A 22,131-nucleotide genomic window follows, 5' to 3' on the forward strand; every position below is an offset into this window, starting at 1 on the left:
TTGCAAGTCATATGGTGGGGGAGGGGCGTTTCATGATTTCAACAGGAGTAATAAGAATACATAATGAAATGCTGCTACTTACTGTGTGTTAATAGAATGGTGCATTTTCCTATTGACATGGGCAGTCTCCGAATAAACTGGATCATTTTGTGGAGGTGCTTCAATGGCAATGTGTGCAGTCTACTGCGCCTATTATCCCGGGAAACTCGTATGACACCAGGAACTTCTCTTGGAGATCATTGTATTCAAATACTTCAGAAAAGTTTATGTACCTAAGCAACAATTTTTCATTGATCGCTTTGGTGACCGAAATGATGGAGTTGCTAACAGATTGGGCCGAGATCCATCAAAGTTTTTTTGATATGCACCTGTCGCATAAAAGCGCAAAGCACATACAGCCTGTGGGGAATAAAAACAAAATTTTCACTGTAGTTTTTAAAGAGGAACAGCTAAGTGGAGGGGGGAGTAAAACCGGTTCATGTGCACACAAAAACTCTACTTGCAGACATGTTAAGGGGTTAGGCCCATGAGACACAGATTATTTATGTGTAAGTGAATAGGTTCATGAGTGGTTAGACTTGAAGGTGAGGTAGATGGGGTTTGAGCAAGATTACGATGTAAGTAGATATGAAATGAAAATCTTATATAACAATACCCTATATCACATCAATTATCAACATTACTCTGCAGCACTGATGTGCTTTTCATACAAATAATACAAATACAACAACACAACGGGCAAAATGCCCAACGAGGTGGCTGAGAAAAAGATGCCCATAACAAATATGGATGTCATATATTTCAAAAATACAGCAACCCAATTAAAAACAATCGCAAAAATTATAATATATACACATGATAAAATACTATACAATGTCCATAATGTATTTATGGTTGTCTTATTCTAAGTATGGATAGTTTCTCGATTTACATCAACATGTTTGGAAAGTTGAGAAACCCTACTCTGTTATTCAAAGTCGGTCTGTTTCAGAAATGGACGGACCCCCACACATAGAATAATATTGATAGCTATTGACGCGCTACAACACATTTAGAAACCACAACAAACCCGGAATAGTAACACCATGCCCTTTTTCAAATCTCCTTCGTTCGTCGTTGGTATTCCCACTTCCCGAAAACAGTAATGGGTTTCATAATACGCAAGGGTAATTTCCCGGGATTAGGGAAATCGCAAAAAATTGCCGAAAACAGGCGGGTGGGAATTCTCCCCCGAAAACCGTAGTGTTTATATCCCATATGTATAAATCCCATCAAAATCATTTCATGTACACTGCTCAAAACAATTAGGGGAGCAAGCAAAAAAGTGAAGAAAACCGTGCGAGACAGCCACGTATTGGCATACAATGCGCAATACAGAAAAAAGACAAAAAAATTTGGAATTAAGCTTTAATTCTTTGAAAAGATGATTTAGGGCAACCATTTGGTTACATGTAAACGATAAAAAAAAAGTACTGTTTAGACATGATGCATGAGTTTTAATAGGGCGTGTGGTCTCCTCGAACAGCTAAGACTGCTGCACACCTGTTTGCCATGGATGCGATCAGGTTATCGATCAGACTTTAGGGAATACTGTTCCACTCCTCAAGAAGTGCAATCTGCAAGTCTCAAACAGTAACAGGCAGCAATGCGTCGTCCCAAACATGCTCGATTGGATTCAGGTCAGGAGAGCACGCTGGCCATTCCATACGCTTTATTGTTTCAGGTTCAAGCATGTTCTCCACCAGACGAGCTCTATGCGGTCGGGCATTATAATCCTGGAAAACAAAGGAATCTCCAATGGCTCCAGCGTAAGGGATGACATGAGGTCGCAGTATCTCGTCTGCATACCTTCGGGCCGTCAAAGTGCCATTCCGAATGATATACAGGTCCGTACGTCCGCCTATGCTGATTCCACCCCATACCATCCAACCAGCTCGTCTGTATTGTGACCATTCACGAACGAATGCGGGGTTATTTCGAGTGTCCCTGTCCCTCCATACCAGAACACGTCGGGTGTCACACTCCAGACTGAATCGAGACTCGTCTGTAAACAGCACTTGGCTCCAATTATGTTGCTCCCAATCTCGATGTTCAGCTGCCCATCTTCTTCGGGCCGCACGGTGGCGGGGGGTCAACGGAATGCAGACCATTGGCCTACGTGCATAGAGCCCTCCCTCATGAAGCCGATTACGTACTGTTTGGCTGGACACCCTTCGTCCTGTTGCCAAGAGCAACCGTCTTTGCAGCTGCGTAGCATTCTCTGTTCTGTTTCGACGGGCTGTTAACCGTATATACCGGTCATCAGATACTGTAGTGGCGCGTGGCCGACCTTGCCCTGGTCGACGTCTAACATTTCCTGTTTCTTGGAATCGATTCCACAGCCTTGCAACAACACTTCTGTCGACTCCAACAGCGTCCGCGACACTACGTTGTGTTTGCCCGATTCCAGTCTGCCTATAACACGCCATGCCATGGATTCCGGTAAATCACGTTGTTGAGACATCCTCAAGTCACCTTGTCTCAAAAAAAAAAAAAAATACTGCGCAATCGAATTTCACAGTAAAACACACGTTTCTGCAACATCCCGATTTCTGCCCTTATCTCCTTTTTCTGGTTTTTGACGTCATGAACATTGATTTGCATATGGACTTTTCTTCCGTTTCCTGCTAGGCTTTAAATTACGGATGTTTCATTTTATGTTACTTATCGGTATACATCTTTGCGTAATTTTGTTAAAACCATGTGCTCCCCTAATTTCTTTGAGCAGTGTAAATTATGTTGTCTGTTTCAAGATTCTTTACCCGCAAAATTTGCGATGTCTACTACTGGGCAGGTAGAGGGGCCGGGACGGCCGGACTTCGTGAGGTTTCTTGGATCTGGAACGCGTCTGCTCGCTTGTTTCGGTGGTGTATAGTTCCTACCTAACCTGACGTTGCTACTAACCTTCATCGGTTGAGTGTGCGCGTCCCCTCGTAGGGCTACATGGTCGGTAGGGACCGAACAAATTATCTCCAAAATGGGGAGAAATACAAATGCACCAACACGTCAAAGAACTACTCTTAGTGAATTGTCATTGAACCTGATCCTGTTGTCTCATTTTTCTTTTTGCATTCTTCTGATACTGATAAACCGCTTGCCAAAGTGTCATCATACTTAATAGACAAAGCTCTCTATGGCGCAATAGGCACACTGATTGAAATCAGTGAAGTTTCAATACGAAGGCCTCCTGATCGAAAAGCCTAACACACCTAAACAATCCGAACTCGTTCAGAAGCTCACATCTCTTGTAAACATTCCCGTAATAGTAAAAATTCATCCCACGTTGAATTATTCACGTGGTGTCATTTCAGATACTAACTTCATTAATATGGATGAAGAACTAATAACAGAAGAACTAGCGTCTCAAGGCGTAACATCTGCCCAACATATCATGAGCCGCAAGGATGGCAACCTAGCTCCATCACGTAACATAATCCTGACATTCTCATCACCATCATTGCCATCAAGATTGGCTATTACAGTCTCGATATCCGGCCATACATACCTAACCCCGTAAGATGCTTCAACTGCCAGAAATTCGGTCATTCACGAACGGCGTGCCGAAGTCAACCCACATGCGCAAAATGCAGGGAGAAGGATCACATTTTGAACATCATTCAAGTGAATCAATTGCGGTTGCAATCACCCCGCATTTGACAGAAATGTCCGAGATCCAGATGATCACGGTCCTTAATAACGTCGTCGTACAACATCTAACCAAGCTCCAATAGTTGGTAAATCCTACGCCAATATGACATCTCAATCAGCAACTAACAATGTCACCAAAATTTCTATTACAACTCAGACCGAACCAATTGCTAACACATCTACTCAAACTTCATCCAATCAACCATGCAATAGTTGTGGCTGCTGTTGCTCCGCTGGATTCCGTAGGGAGTCTACTACCTCCGAAGAAGAAGCGGGAAAAGCAACAGCGAACACATTCAAAATATCCACAGATGCTAAACCAAAAATCAATTCTGCAAATAAATCGAAAAAGAAACAACTCAAGAGCGGATATTCGAAAAAAGCCATTCAGAGAGCATTAAAATATCCCATTAATCGATGACGTATCGATTGGTGACATGGACCTCGACAATCCTAAAGAATCCGGTGCAACTCGCCGCAAGATTGACCGTAATAAATTCAAGGACCTTGAACAATCTACTTCAATTTAAATCCAACATAATTCAATGGAACATTTGTGGTCTTTGATCAAATTCTCGAGATCTTCGTAATTGGATCTATCACTATCAACCTGTTTGTGTGGCACTCCAGGAAACTTTCACGAAGCCCTCGGAGACATAAACATCAGGCGACATTCCCAGTTCCGTATTGACTACGATGACGGGAGTAGAGCTAGCCGGGGTGTAGCTCTGCTGGTCCCACATCACGTCGTCGCGCGTTCTAACGCTGCGCACGAACCTGCAAGCCATCGCGGTGGAAATCTCTACAGGCCTAAGAATTACCATCTTACAGAGAGATCTAGAAGATCTGATTGATCAATTACCACCACCATTTTTTCTTCTTGGCGACTTCAATGCACATAACATAATATGGGGTTTTAACAGCAACACTCCTCGTGGGGAAATGGTCGAACGGCTGTTAGATGACATGGACCTCGTCATCATGAATGATAGCAGTTTCACTCATTTCCATGCCCCAAACAATAGTTTCCCTGCAATAGATTTATCGTTATGCTCACCTTCACTCTTGCCCAACTGGTCCTGGTCGGTTGATCCGGACCTCCACGGGAGCAATCATTTTCCTCTAGTGGTTAAGTGCCTTGATCGAAGCCATAGCATACCTGAGGGACCTCCTCAGTGGAAGCTTGTGGCAGCCCGATGGGCCGAGTTTACGGTCAAGGCAAAAATCGCGGAGGAAATGGTTTTGCAACCCGACGTTGACCACTGTGTCGACCTTGTGACCTGTTGCATGATCTCAGCAGCCAACGAAACAATACCCAAAGTCTCCTCGAAACTTCCTAAACCTTCGTGGAACCACGAATGTAATCTTACAATTAAAGCTCAAAAGAAAGCATGGAGTAGGTTCCGGCGGTATCCTACCCATGACAACAAGTTGGCATTTTTAAAAGCAAAGGCGATAGCGAGAAGGACTAGGCGCCAGGCTCAACTTGAGTCCTGGCAAAAGTTCACGACGGGAATCACTTCATCCAAAATCATTTGGGACCGGATTCGAAAAATCAATAGACATTATCAGTCTCATCCCATCACCATTTTAAATATCAATGGCACTATCATCAGCGATGTGAGGGATGTTGCGGACACCATCGCCGCCGGTGGGAATTATCCCCCATGGTTTCATCGCATTAAATCATCAGCCGAACTTACATCGTACACCTTCCGGCCTTTTACACGGGAGGGGTACAACTCATTGTTCACCCTTCATGCACTGACGACGGCCTTGCGGCGAAGTCCTGACTCAGCTGTAGGGCCCGATGCTATTCATTATTCCATGATTCGGCATCTCTCACCAGAATCACTGTCACATTTACTCATATTATTTAATCGGATCTGGGTCAGCCATTCATTTACTGACACCTGGCGAGCAGCCATAGTTCTTGCATTCCCGAAGCCTGGCAAAAATCCTCAACAACCTAACAGTTACACACCTATTGCCTATGTAAGCTTATGGAACGCATGGTCAATTATCGCCTTATGCACTACCTTGCGGTTAACAATATTTTATCGAAACATCAAAGCGGCTTTAGACGGTTTTGGTCCACAACATGCAATCTCGCCGCTGGCAAGATCATTGGAATAATCAGATAAATAACAAATTATTTGCCATCAAGCCCACACTTGGCCGCTGGCGTTAGAGCTGCAGAACTAACCGAAAGGAGGAAGTTCTGCTTGCCCGGTTACGCATAGGACACAATCATATCTTTTACTACGAGAGAGTCAACCGCAGTGCCCTCATTGTCAAAGTCCATTGACCATTGCCCATGCTTTTACTTGTTCGCACCATCGTCATCATTTTACGACCGCTTTTGGTCAGATTCATCTTTCACTTCGTGACATTTCATCTGACCATTGCGATGCATCTCGCATTTTTAAATTCATCAAAACCATTGGTTTTTATGACAAATTATAGTTTTTACAATTCATGTCATTGTTTTATGTTTCATGTTGCTTTTTTATCATGCACAGTTTTAGTTTTTGACAGGACAAAAGGACATTTTTCTTATTTTTATATTTGTTTTGGCGCAGTTTGACAAAATTGGTCCTTGTGCCAATAAACCCAAAATCCAATCTGTTACGCCTTGAGACATCAATAAGACAAGCATTTGTGAAGAGGGAGATATGCTAGCCATATTTTTCGACATAGAAAAGGCCTACGACCGTACTTGGAGGCACGGAATTCTTTCCGACCTCTATAATTGCGGCTTGCGGGGCAACTTGCCTATTTTCATTAAGAACTTTCTCGCTCGACGCATCTTCCAGGTACGGATCGGAAGTACATTATCAGCTCCCCAAATCCAAGAACAAGGTGTACCTCAAGGTAGCATTTTAAGTGTAACACTTTTTATTTTAAGACTCAACGGGGTGTTGAACCAACTCCCGTTGTCAGTCACTGGCGCACTATACGTGGATGATCTGTTGATATCATATCAATCAGTGAATATGAGGTCAGCCGAGAGACAATTACAAACCGCACTCAACAAGATCAGCAAGTGGGCTCATAATAACGGCTTTTCATTCTCCGCTGACAAGACTGTTGCTATGCACTTTTGTCGGCGTCGAGACCTACACGATGACCCACAGTTGTTTCACAATAACAATCTAATACCTATTGTAGAAAATACTAAATTCTTCGGCATCACATTTGACAAGAAACTCACTTTCAAACCTCAAATTTCGCAATTAAGAGCTTATTGCATGAAGACGATGAACCTATTGAAGGTCATCTCTTCTACATCGTGGGGAGCTGACCGTAAGTCGCTCCTCCACTTATATAAAGCTTTAATAAGATCGAAGCTCGACTACGGCTTCATTGTATACGGGTCGGCACCTCGGAGCTATCTGAGTGTGCTCGACCCAGTCCACCATCTCGCCCTGCGGATTTGTTCTGGAGCTTTCCGGACGTCTCCAATGGAGAGCCTGTATGTCGAATGCAACGAGCCATCACTGACATCGAGACGCCTGCAACTTTCCTTGAAATATTTTATCAAGATGAGGTTTTTTCCAGATCAATCACTTCATCGGGTCATTTTTAATCCCTCCATTTCATTGACTATTTGCTGCTCGCCCTTCATGTGTTTCGTATGAGGGCACTTGTGGAAGAACTAGAATTAGACATCAGTCGTGTGGCCCCAGTTGCTTGGCAACTGCCACCATGGGAGTAGTCTCTGCCAGATCTCTTTCATTATACCCTAGAGCCACCACAGCAGATGTCATATATCGACAGATATTCTTTAGGCACAGGGGTAGGTACAACAGGTACTTCCCCATATATACCGACGGCTCCAACAGCCCTAGCCATGTCGGTTGTGCCTACATCTGCTGTGAGGAGACATCTTTCAAACTTCACGGCACATTCTCTATTTATTCGGCAGAACTGTACGCAATCCTTCAGGCTCTACGTCATATACGACGCAAACGCCACCGACGATGCATCATCTATAGCGACTTTCTCAGCGCATTACAAGCACTGAGTTCCTGTACGTTTCACATTCATCCATGCCATTTTTCATGAACTGCATCACCTCACTCATCATGGTATCACAGTAAAATTTTACTGGGTACCAGGTCATGTAGGAATACCGGGCAACGAAAAAGCAGACAATGCAGCTCGAACAACAACTAACATTGATAATAGCCTTTTGATACCTGCCAGTGACCACTTCTCAATCCTCCGGGAAGTGATGCATCACCGCTGGCAGGATCATTGGAACCATCAGATAAATAATAAACTTCATGCCATCAAGCCCACACTTGGCCTTTGGCGTTCGAGCTGCAGAACTAACCGAAAGGAGGAAGTTCTGCTTGCCCTGTTGCGCATAGGACACAGTCGCCTCACACAATCATATTTGTTATTACGAGAGAGTCAACCAGAGTCAACCATTGTCAAAGTCCATTGACCATTGTTCATGCTTTTACTTGTTCACATCATCGTCATCATTTTACGACCACTTTTGGTCATAGTCATCTTTCACTTCATGATATTTTAAATGACAATAGCGATGCATCTCGCATTTTTAAATTCATCAAAGCCATTGGTTTATACGACAAATTATAGTTTTTACAATTTATGTCATTGTTTTACGTTTCATGTTCCGTTTTATATGTTTTAGTTTTTTGACATGACAGAATGACATTTTTCTCATTTTTATGTCTTGCTTTGGCGCAGTTTGACCAAATTGGTCCTTGCGCCATAAATTGAAAATCCAATCCAATCGTCGTCAGCTTGCTTCCACATATAGTGGACATAAGCGGCTACGCGTTGCCCTGATGGAGAATTTAAATTCTCCCTTAGGTCGTCCTCTGAAGGACAAACCTTTTTAGGTTCAGGAGGTTCTCCCCCTTGTAGCGAGGAAATCATCCCGGATCTTCTGGCTTTGTTGGCACTTGCCTTCTCCCGAAAGTCAGCAGGACACGAAAAATCCATGACTCGTGCTCGGATGAACTCGCTATTTAAAGGATCCTGGACGCGATGTGATTGGTTATCGTGATCTGACACCGCCCCCTCCAGTAATACACGTCACCACGTGACAATGTTGTCCAATCACGAACTTGTTTGGACCGATTTCGCTCGTGGGTATTATTAGGTTAGTATTTGCGTATTGGCAACACGTTAAAAGATTATTCTATTGGCTCTGTGTGACCACGTGACAACATTCGTCCAATCACGAAGTTGTTTGGTCTTTGGATCTACTAAGTCGACCGCGTTTCATTGAAACCTTGCTCGTGGTCTTCGCTTTTCTGATTGAACGCCGTCCGTCATGACCGATTCAAGTCCACCCGCAAAAAGAATGAGATAAGTTTATTTCATTAATTCGCATCCAGCTTTAAAATTATATCTCAATTAATTTAATTTTATTATTAATAGTGGTTTTTTAATTTGCGATTTGATAATTTTTTCCTTAAGCAAGCAGCTTGTTGAATAGATTAAGTGGATGCAACGAACACTTTAATATAGTTGGCTTATAATATTGCATATATCTTTTTCCGTCTCGTAGGGTTTCATCGCGCATTTATCTGTCATATTTTTTCACGTTCTAACATGATTCCTTTTTATTTTTCAGGCCGACCAAGAACAAAAGGCCCTACCAGTTCATTTTTACTCGCTGGGAGATTCCGTACTAGCCAACGTCTGCACCTACAAAGGAAAGATCTTGGTGCACGTACGAAAATTCAACTGGTACACTGGTCGCTGGCATCCCACTAATCTTGGTATAGCTATGAACCAGCAAACATTCAGTTCCTTCGTGGCATCTTCGTACAAGGTCAACTACGGACTGGATTATGCTACTACGCAGGCGTACGTGAATTTTTCCAACGGCATCCAAGCAACGGTCAGCCCTGCAGGAAAGACGGTCACGCTCATGAAAGAAACTACCTACAAAGGTCTCGCAAAGAAAACGACGTCTATCGAGTTGAGCAAGACTCAGTGGGAGAATTTGTTAGAACTGGTACCTCACATTCAGCTGAGTGTAGAATGTTTCAAGATGGATGACTTAAGCCTGGCTTCGTGTTATGAAGAATACGTGGGTTACGACAACCCGCGAGAGCCAACAATGCCAGAACAGGAGTCCATAAAGGAGTGCCTCAATACTGCTTTTCGTGCGCACATCGTGAAAAAAGGGGGCTTGAAATCTGAGAATTATATTGATAAAACTATCATAACTCTCTCCCGGAATTCCTTAGTGCTGTACAGTTCGTTCGTATTTATGAAGTTATTGAATTTATTTCAGCTTTGTCACAAACCAACGATAAACCGAGTTTGTTTACACTAGTGAGTTGCGATTTCATGAAGTCTGTAAAATTTACTGATATTATTATGGAAGCCAAACATCACCTAGTAGAATAGTTTGTATCTTGGAAAATAAAAATTGTATATATTTATCTTAACTATTTTTGTTGAGTGATATTCTTTAGTACTGTTTTACTATTTAATTGCATGTCATTCAAGAGTGTTTTCATTATTCTCATGGATGTTGTTAAGTCAGTTACATTTGGTCCAGTTACCGTTGTCGAAGTTGAAAATTATTGTAGACGTGGGTATTGGGCAGAGGACGCTGCGAGATTTAAGTACGGAGTTTTAGAATTTGAAAAGATCTTGGTAGAAACTGTGATATAGAAAAATATACAGATCCAACAGAACCAGGTAGTTTTGGAGAAATAAATTCTTTGCATCGAAATTTAAAAGAGCAAGGTTATAACGTCTCGCAAAATGAAGTTAGAAAATGGTTAGATGGTAATGAAGCTTATACATTACATAAGCCAGCACGTAAAAATTTTCGCAGAAATCGTGTAATTGTTGATGGTATAAATTAACAGTTCCAGGCAGACATGCAATCTCTGAAAAAAGAGAATAATTCTTATAAGTATATCCTTACCTGCATTGACGTGTTGTCAAAATATGCATGGGCTATCCCCCTGAAAGATAAAACAGGAGAAGAGGTAACTAAAGCATTAAAAAAAATATTCAAAGACAGAATTTGCCAGAACTTGCAAACTGACAAAGGAACGGAATTTCAAAACAGGGCAGTACAAAGATATCTAAAATCCAAAAACGTAAATTTTTTCACGAGCGAAAGCGAGAAGAAAGCTTCAGTGGTTGAAAGGTTCAACAGAATGTTGAAACAGAAAATGTTCAAGTATTTCACGTTCAAAAATACTCAGATACATCGATGTTTTGGATCAGTTGATCAAGAATTATAACACGTGGCATCGCAGTATCAAAATGAAACATATCATGGTGACAGAGGAAAATCGGTCTCAGGTATGGCAAGAATTATACAAAGACATCCTAGGAGAGAAAAATATAAAATTCAAGTTTGCCGTCGGTGACACTTCGTATAAGTCGATCAAAGATGATTTTTGAAAAAGGGTTATGAACATAACTGGACTCGGGAAATATTTACTATAAAACAACGAATAGGCAGAGATCCCCCTGTTTACAAGGTAGATTATGCTGATGGAGAACCCATAAAAGGAACTTCTCTACGAGCACGAGTTGCAAAAAGTTAAACCCAGTGAATATTACCAGGTTGAGAAAATCTTGAAAAAGCGGAAAGTTAAAGGGGAAATTGAATATTTTGTGAAATTCAACGCCTGGGTCCGAGAGTTGAAAAGGATATAAAAGGACAGTAGCCACTAAATTGTTACTCATTAGAAAAATGTCTTTCTTCCTAACACTACCCAGGTAACACGATATCTCACTACATTACCCAACTGCCAAAACCGATTCATTTGTCTGGAGATTGGGAATGTGGGTTATCTGAAATAATTTACCCTCATTGCTGGTACAACGTGACGGAAGGTTCCAATCTTATACGATTTGACTTGGGTGATGGTGAACTGCAAGAACGACATATTCCAGCTGGGAATTATGAAACAGCGTTCGATCTAATAAAAGGTATTGAAATCGAATCCTTCAAGAACAGAATTACATTCCACTACAACGGCAGCTCTAAGAAAGTAAAAATTACTGCTGAACTATAAGGTTTTGAGCCTACCCTTCTTAAAGAAGACACAGAGTCCTTTCGTAGCAGACACAAATGTATTTTATCCTGTATTGTACATTTACACCGATATAATAGAGCCACAAGTGGTGGGAGACGTTCAAGCACCTCTCCTACGCGTAGTTAGAGTTAAAGGAAGAGACAACGAAATAGTCAGTGCATACTATGACCGACCACACTACTTTCCTCTTTCCCGGCGAGTATTTCAAACCATCGAAATGGATATAAGATCAAGTTCTGGTAAACGCATACCATTCAATAGAGGTAAAGCCATAGCAGTATTGCATTTTCGCATTAGACAAATACTATAAAACGGGGTGTAATGTGATAGGCCTCCTCGTGGTGCATCCTGGGTAATGCTAAATCTATCACACGTCACTGTCATCGCTCATATCCTTCACTTTCAATAGCCCAGATTACATGTTTTTTTTCTACACATCTTACAGTACTTGTCTTTTGTCTTGTGGACCCCGTTCAGGCGGGGCGTTGCTTCTAGCGTATGCTCTGTCTGGGACGCTGTCTACCTGCGTGTTTGCCGTGCGTGGAGACCCGGATCCTGGTTAGCCTGATGCGCTAGCTTTGGCCTCGGATTCAGCCGAAACGGGAGGCTTGGATTAGCCCCGTCCAGGTCAATCGGCTGTGGTCGCCTCGGTGGCTGAAGGGGTTACACTACTGGGCAGGTAGAGGGGCCGGACGTCGTTGAGGTTTGTTGGTGCTGCTTCACGACGATCTTGGATCTTGAACGCGTCTGCTCGCCTGCTTTGGTGGTGTATAGCTCCCACCTAACCTGACGTTGCTACTAACCTTCACCGGTTACGTGTGCGTGTCCCCTTGTAGGGCTCCATGGTGGGCGGGAGTGGAACAATACCCATTCAAATATGGGAAAAAATCAAAATGCACCAAAACGTCAAAGAACTGCTTCAAACCAAACACATGTCACTGTAACTGCTTCAAATTCACCAACTGTCTCATTTTTCTTTCTGCACTCTTCAGATGCCGAAAAACCGCTGGCCAAAGTATCACCATTTGTAATAGATAAAGCTCTCTATGGCACAGTTGGTACCTTAAAATCGGTGAAGGCCCTTCGTTCAGGAGACCTTCTCATCGAAACTAACACATCCGAACAAGCCGAACTCATTCAAAAGCTCACATCTCTCTTTGAGACATTCCAATAGCAGTCAAAATCCATCCCATGTTGAATTATTCACGTGGTGTCATTTCAGATAATAACTTAATTAACATGGATGAAGAAGAACTAACACAAGAGCTGGCGTCTCAAGGCGTAACATCTGCCAAACATATTATGAGCCGCAAAGATGGCAATCCAGCTCCCACACGAAACATAATTCTCACATTCTCATCACGAACATTGCCGAAAGATATCAAAATAGGTTATTATAACCTCAAAATCCGGCCATACATTCCTAACCCTGTTCGATGCTTTAACTGCCAAAAATACGGTCACTCACGAACGGCGTGCCGCAGTCAACCCACCTGCGCAAAATGCGGTGAGAAGGACCACATTTCGGACAATTGCACTTCAACATCATTCAAGTGCGTCAATTGCGGTGGCATTCACCCCGCATTTGACAGGAAGTGTCCGAAATGGAATGAAGAAAAAGAGATCCAGAAGATCAAGGTCCTTAATAACATCTCATATATTGAAGCACGCCGTCGTGTAATCCCTAACCAAACTCCAATAGCTAGTACATCATACTCTAATATGGTAACAAATCCATCAACAGCTAATAAGACTAACAATGTCACCAAAGCATCTATAACAACTCAGACCGAACCCATAGCTGATACATCCACTCAAACATCATCTAACCAACCATGTAATAGCTGTGGCTGCTGCTGCTCTGCTGGATTACGGAAGGAGTCCACCACCTACGAAGAAGCAGGAAAAGCAACAGCGAACACATTCAAGGTAACTACAGGTACTAAGCCAAAAATTAATGCTGGAAATAAATCTAAAATAAAACTATTCAAGACCGGATATTCGAGAAAAGCCATTCAGAGAGCAAAGAAGAACCCTACAGTACAAAACATGTCACTGCTTGGTGGCATGGATCTCGATAATCCGCCAGAATCAGGTGGTACTCGCCGGAAATTAGACCGAAATAAGTTCAAAGACCTTGAACCGTCTACATCCATTTGAAATTTATGGCCAACATTATTCAATGGAACATTCGTGGTCTTAGGTCTAATTACGAAGATCTCAAGGATTTGATCAATCGTTATCAACCTGTTTGCGTGGCACTCCAGGAAACTTTTACAAAGCCCTCGGAGACATGGAACATTAGGCGACATTCCCTGTTTCGTATTGACTACGATGACGGGAGTAGAGCCTGCCGCGGTGTTGCTCTGCTGGTTCCACATCACGTGTCGTCGCACGTTTTAACGCTGTGCACGAACCTGCAAGCCATCGCGGTGGAAATCTCTACAGGCCTGAGAATTACCATCTGTTCCATTTATTTGCCACCAAATGACACCATCTTACAGAGAGATCTAGAAGATCTGATTGATCAATTACCTCCACCCTTTTTTCTTCTTGGAGACTTCAATGCTCATAACATGATATGGGGTTCTAACAGCAACACCCCTCGTGGGGAAATGGTTGAGCGGCTGTTAGACGACATGGACCTCGTCATCATGAATGATGGCAGTTTCACTCATTTCCATGCCCCAAACAATAGTTTCACTGCAATAGATCTATCATTATGTTCACCCACACTCTTGCCCAACTGGTCCTGGTCGGTTGATCCAGACCTCCACGGGAGCAATCATTTTCCTCTAGTGGTTAAGTGCCTTGATCGAAGCCATAGCATACCTGAGGGTCCTCCTCGGTGGAAGCTTGTGGCCGCCCGATGGGCAGACTTCACGGTCAAGGCCAAAATCACGGAGGATATGGTTTCGCAACCCGACGTCGACCATTGTGTCGACCTTGTGACCAGTTGTATGATCTCAGCAGCCAATGAAACAATACCCAAAGTCTCCTCGAAACTTCCTAAATTTCCTAAACCTTGGTGGAACCACGAATGTAATCTCACGATTAAAGCACAAAAGAAAGCGTGGAGTAGGTTCCGGCGGTATCCTACCCATGACAACAAGTTGGCATTTTTAGAAGCAAAGGCGATAGCAAGAAGAACCAGGCGCCAGGCTCAACGCGAGTCCTGGCAAAACTTTACGACGGGAATCAATTCATCAACTTCATCCAAAATCATTTGGGACCGGATCCGAAAAATCAATGGTCATTATCAGTCTCATCCCATCACCATTTTAAATACCAATGGCACTATCATCAGCGATGTGAGGGGTGTAATGTGATAGGCCTCCTCGTGGTGCACCCTGGGTAATGCTAAATCTATCACACGTCATTGTCATCGCTTTTTGTGCTCATATACTTCACCTTCAATAGCCCAGATTACATGTTTTTTTCTACACATCTTGCAGTACTTGTCTTGCGTCTCGTTTTGTCCTGTACATGTTTATGTCTTGTGTCCAACCCCTCATTGTGGACCCCGCTTAGGCGGGGAGGGGTCCTACCAGACGGGGCGTTGCTTCTAGCGTATGCTCTGTCTGGGACGCTGTCTACCTGCGTGTTTGCCGTGCGTGGAGACCCGTAAGGCTGGAGATGGGGATCCTGGTTAGCCTGATGCGCTAGCTTTGGCCTCGGATTCAGCCGAAACGGGAGGCTTGGATTAGCCCCGTCCAGGTCAATCGGCTGTGGTCGCCTCGGTGGCTGAAGGGGTTACACTACTGGGCAGGTAGAGGGACCGGGGCTGCCGGACTTCGTGAGGTTTCTTGGTGCTGCTTCACGTCGCTCTTGGATCTTGAACGCGTCTGCTCGCCTGCTTTGGTGGTGTATAGCTCCCACCTAACCTGACGTTGCTACTAACCTTCACCGGTTACGTGTGCGCGTCCCCTCGTAGGGCTCCATGGTGGGCATGGTGGGTGGGAGTGGAACAATACCCATTCAAATATGGGAAAAACAAAAAATGCACCAAAACGTCAAAGAACTACTCTAAGTGAAACTATTGTCACAGAAACCGCTTCTTCAAATTTATCATCTGTCTCATTCTTCTTCTTGCATAGTTCTGATACCGATAAACAGCTGTCAAAAGTATCACCATTCTTGATGGATAAAGCTCTCTATGGCGCAGTTGGAACTCTGAAATCAGTGAAGGCTCTCCGTTCAGGAGACCTTCTCGTCGAAACTAACACTCCCAAACAAGCCGAACTCATTCAAAAGCTCACATCTCTCGGAGACATTCCCATAACAGTCAAAATCCATCCCACGCTGAATTATTCACGTGGTGTCATCTCACACCCTAACTTAATTAACATGGATGAAGATGAACTAACTCAGGAGCTAGCGTCTCAAGGCGTAACATCTGCCAAACATATCATGAGCCGCAAAGATGGCAATCTAGCTCCATCACGTAATATAATCCTGACATTTTCATCCCCAACATTGCCGAAAGATGTCAAAATCGGTTACTATAACCTCCATATCCGGCCATACATACCTAACCCTGTAAGATGTTTCAACTGCCAAAAATTCGGTCACTCACGAATGGCGTGCCGTAGTCAACCCACCTGCGCAAAGTGCGGTGAGAGGGACCACATTTCGGACAGCTGCACTAATTCACCATTCAAGTGCGTCAATTGCGGTGGCGACCACCCCGCATTTGACAGGAAATGTCCGAAATGGAATGAAGAAAAAGAGATCCAGAAGATCAAGGTCCTTAATAACATCTCATATATTGAAGCACGCCGCCGTGTAACCCCTAACCAAACTCCAATAGCTAGTACATCATACTCTAATATGGTAACAAATCCACCAACAGCTAATAAGACTAACAATGTCACCAAAGCATCTGTGACAACTCAGACCGAACCCATAGCTGATACATCCACTCAAACATCATCTAACCAACCATGTAATAGTTGTGGCTGCTGTTGCTCTGCTGGAATACGGAAGGAGTCCACCACCTCCGAAGAAGCAGGAAAAGCAACAGCGAACACATTCAAGGTAACTACAGGTACTAAGCCAAAAATCAATGCTGGAAATAAATCTAAAATAAAACTATTCAAGACCGGATATTCAAGAAAAGCCATTCAGAGAGCAAAGAAGAACCCTACAGTACAAAACATGTCACTGCTTGATGACAAATCAATTGGTGACATGGATCTCGATAATCCGCCAGAATCCGGTGGTACTCGCCGGAAATTAGACCGAAATAAGTTCAAGGACCTTGAACCGTCTACATCCATTTAAAATTTATGGCCAACATTATTCAATGGAACATTCGTGGTCTTAGATCCAATTACGAAGATCTAAAGGATTTAATCAATCGCTATCATCCTGTTTGCGTGGCACTCCAGGAAACTTTCACGAAGCCCTCGGAGACATGGAACATTAGGCGACATTCCCTGTTTCGTATTGACTACGATGACGGGAGTAGAGCCTGCCGCGGTGTTGCTCTGCTGGTTCCACATCATGTGTCGTCGCGCGTTCTAACGCTGCGCACGAACTTGCAAGCCATCGCGGTGGAAATCTCTACAGGCCTAAGAGTTACCATCTGTTCCATTTATTTGCCACCAAATGACACATTCTTACAGAGAGATCTAGAACAACTGATTGATCAATTACCACCACCATTTTTTCTTCTTGGAGACTTCAATGCACATAACATGATTTGGGGTTCTAACAGCAACACCCCTCGTGGGGAAATGGTTGAACGATTGTTAGATGACATGGACCTTACCATCATGAATGATGGCAGTTTCACTCATTTCCATGCCCCAAACAATAGTTTCACTGCAATAGATTTATCATTATGCTCACCTTCACTCTTGCCGAACTGGTCCTGGTCGGTTGATACAGACCTCCACGGGAGCAATCATTTCCCTCTAGTGGTTAAGTGCCTTGATCGAAGCCATAGCATACCTGAGGGTCCTACTCGGTGGAAGCTTGTGGCCGCCCGATGGGCAGACTTCACGGTCAAGGCAGAAATCACGGAGGATATGGTTTCGCAACCCGACGTCGACCATTGTGTCGACCTTGTGACCAGTTGTATGATCTCAGCAGCCAATGAAACAATACCGAAAGTCTCCTCGAAACTTCCTAAATTTCCTAAACCTTGGTGGAACCACGAATGTAATCTCACGATTAAAGCACAAAAGAAAGCATGGAGTAGGTTCCGGCGGTATCCTACCCATGACAACAAGTTGGCATTTTTAAAAGCAAAGGCGATAGCGAGAAGAACCAGGCGCCAGGCTCAACGCGAGTCCTGGCACAAGTTTACCACGGGAATCAATTCATCTACTTCATCTAAAGTCATTTGGGACCGGATCCGAAAAATCAATGGTCATTATCAGTCTCATCCGATCACTATTTTAAACACCAATGGCACTATCATCAGCGATGTGAGGGATATTGCGGATACCATCGCCGCCCATTTCGCCACTGTCTCCAGCGATGCGAACTATCCCCCATCGTTTCATCCCATTAAATCATCAGCCGAACGTACATCGTACACCTTCCGGCCTTTTACACCGGAGGGGTACAATTCATTGTTCACCCTTCATGAACTGACGACGGCCTTGCAGCGAAGTCCTGACTCAGCTGTAGGGCCCGATGCTATTCATTATTCCATGATTCGGCATCTCTCACCAGAATCACTGTCACATTTACTCTTTTTATTTAATCGGATGTGGCTCAGTCATTCATTTCCTGACACCTGGCGAGCAGCCATAGTTCTTGCATTCCCGAAGCCTGGCAAAAATCCTCAACAACCGAACAGTTACAGACCTATTGCTTTGACCAGTTGTCTATGTAAGCTCATGGAACGCATGGTCAACTATCGCCTTATGCACTACCTTGAGGTTAACAATATTTTATGTAAACATCAAAGCGGCTTTAGACGGTTCAGGTCCACAACATGCAATATGTTACGCCTTGAGACATCAATAAGACAAGCATTTGTGAAGAGGGAGATATGCTAGCCATATTTTTCGACATAGAAAAGGCCTACGACCGTACTTGGAGGCACGGAATTCTTTCCGACCTCTATAATTGCGGCTTGCGGGGCAACTTGCCTATTTTCATTAAGAACTTTCTCGCTCGACGCATCTTCCAGGTACGGATCGGAAGTACATTATCAGCTCCCCAAATCCAAGAACAAGGTGTACCTCAAGGTAGCATTTTAAGTGTAACACTTTTTATTTTAAGACTCAACGGGGTGTTGAACCAACTCCCGTTGTCAGTCACTGGCGCACTATACGTGGATGATCTGTTGATATCATATCAATCAGTGAATATGAGGTCAGCCGAGAGACAATTACAAACCGCACTCAACAAGATCAGCAAGTGGGCTCATAATAACGGCTTCTCTTTCTCCGCTGACAAAACCGTCGCTGTGCATTTTTGCCGGCGTCGTGAGCTTCATGATGACCCACAATTATTTTTAAATAATAGTCAAATACCTATTGTAGAGAATACAAAATTCCTCGGCATTACATTTGACAAGAAACTTACATTTAAACCTCATATTTCACAGTTGAGAGCGCGTTGCATGAAGACGATGAACCTCTTGAAGGTCATCTCTTCTACATCATGGGGAGCAGACCGTAAGTCGCTCCTCCACTTATATAAAGCTCTAATACGATCAAAGCTCGACTACGGTTCCATTGTATACGGGTCAGCCCCTCGGAGCTATCTGAGTGTGCTCGACCCAATTCATCATCTCGCTCTCCGCATTTGCTCCGGAGCTTTCCGAACTTCTCCCATGGAAAGCCTCTATGTCGAATGCAACGAGCCATCACTGACATCAAGACGCCAGCAACTTTCCTTGAAATATTATTTCAAAATGAAGTCTTTACCAGATCATCCACTTCATCGTGTCATTTTTAATCCCTCATTTCATAGACTATAAGGGCGAGTCTATTTTTCATAGACTCGCCCTTCACGTGTTCCATCTTACGGTCTTCGTATGAGGGCACTTGTGGAAGAACTACAATTAGACATCAGTCGTGTGGCCCCAGTTGCTTGGCAACTGGCACCATGGGAGCAGTCTCTGCCAGATGTCTCTCTTTCATTATCATCATACTCTAGAGCCACCACAGCAGATGTCATATATCGACAGATATTCTTTAGGCACAGGGGTAGGTACAACAGGTACTTCCCCATATATACCGACGGCTCCAAGAGCCCTGGCCATGTCGGTTGTGCCTACATCTGCTGTGAGGAGACATCTTTCAAACTTCCAGACACATTCTCTATTTATTCGGCAGAACTGTACGCAATCCTTCAGGCTCTACGTCATATACGACGCAAACGCCACCGACGATGCATCATTTATAGCGACTCTCTTAGCTCATTGCAAGCATTGTGTTCCTTCACTTTTCACATTCATCCATTTATTCATGAACTGCATCACCTCATTCATCACGGTACCACAGTAAAATTTTACTGGGTACCAAGTCATGTAGGAATACCGGGCAACGAAAAAGCAGACAACGCAGCTCGAACAACAACTAACATTGACAATAGCCTTTTGGTTCCTGCCAGTGACCATTTCTCAATCCTCCGGGAAGTGATGCATCGCCACTGGCAGGATCATTGGAACAATCAAATTAATAATAAACTTCATGCCATCAAGCCCACACTTGGTCATTGGCATTCGAGCGGCAGGACCAACCGAAAGGAAGAAGTTCTGCTTGCCCGGTTACGCATAGGACTCAGTCGCCTCACACAATCATATTTGTTATTGCGAGAGAGTCAACCGCAGTGCCCTCATTGTCAAAGTGCATTGACCATTGTCCATGCTTTTACTTGTTCGCACCATCGTCATCATTTTACGACCGCTTTTGGTCAGAATCATCTTTCACTTCGTGACATTTTATCTGACCATTGTGATGCATCTCGCATTTTTAAATTCATCAAAGCCATTGGTTTATACGACAAATTATAGTTTTTACAATTTATGTCATTGTATTACGTTCCATGTTCCGTTTTATATGTTTTAGTTTTTTGACATGACAGAATGACATTTTTCTCATTTTTATGTCTTGCTTTGGCGCAGTTTGACCAAATTGGTCCTTGCGCCAATAAATTGAAAATCCAATCCAATCCAAATTCATCAAAGCCATTGGTTTTTATGACAAATTATAGTTTTTACAATTCATGTCATTGTTTTATGTTTCATGTTGCTTTTTATCATGCACAGTTTTAGTTTTTGACAGGACAAAAGGACATTTTTCTTATTTTTATATTTGTTTTGGCGCAGTTTGACCAAATTGGTCCTTGCGCCAATAAACCCAAAATCCAATCCAATGCAACGAATGTACCGGTTATCAAAAACAAATGTTCGGAAGTTGTGTTTGGAATTGCGAGGCATGTTGCAGCCGAAGTCGGAGCTGAAGACAGCGATATCCGTCGAGAAAAGGGTAAGAATTTAAAATATATGCTAAATTTAAATAATTTATTATTATTGCTTTTCTCTAGAACTTGAGCACTTGGACTCTAATTGTACTAGGCAGCTAATTCCCTTGATTTGTACTCCCTTAAATCTGTCTCAGTACGTGCTCAGTCATTTTTTTTTTATATGTGATGGCTTCTAACACACTGGATAAACCAGATGTGGTGTCTGAGATGTCCCTGATACAACCAACGGAAGAAATGAATAGAAGCGTGGGTCAGCTGGATAACACTAACTCGTTATTGGTTGGTCTAAACGCTTCTAATGGTAATCTGACATTAAAAGCCGCATAAAGTCTCGATGCCGGATAATTCTTCTTCCCCGAATTCGACAAGTAAGAGGATCAAAACGAAGAGGAGGGAGTCTTGTCGCCATCTAATCAATAATAGAGACTGAAGTTATTCCTGCGGCTAACCCTCTGGACGATAGTTCGGACTTCTTCCAAACGGCTCTCATCAAGGACTTGTTCGCTTCTTCTCTAAAAAATAAAGTAACAACAACAACTGACTATAAGAAGGCCCTTATGGCTAACAACGTCGCTCTGAAGATCAAGACAAAGAAGCTATATAGTCCCTTTAGTTATAGATACTGTACTTAGAATTTCCATCTCAAGCAGAAAAGAAATCGAAGATATGAAATTTTAAGAACAAACTCATCACATCAAGATGCGTTCTTTATTTTTTATTCTGAAGTGAACGGGTCCATTTGAACTTGTTTGCTATCCGTTAATCTCGTTTCACCTTGATTCTCGTAATCTCGTTCTCGGAATGAGGAGTTGTCGTTATTGTGTGCGGTCACGAAAATTTGACGCAGTTTTTTATTTCTATAATCAATCGAGTATTTCAAAGAACTATGATCATCCGAGTTGTGTCGCGGATCGACGTTCACGTTCATTCA

The sequence above is a fragment of the Pholcus phalangioides genome, unplaced genomic scaffold (genome assembly GCF_987345545.1).
Source record: "Pholcus phalangioides strain wild (caught in Gottingen) unplaced genomic scaffold, Ppha-v1.0 ptg000017l_1, whole genome shotgun sequence".
Classification (NCBI taxonomy): domain Eukaryota; kingdom Metazoa; phylum Arthropoda; class Arachnida; order Araneae; family Pholcidae; genus Pholcus; species Pholcus phalangioides.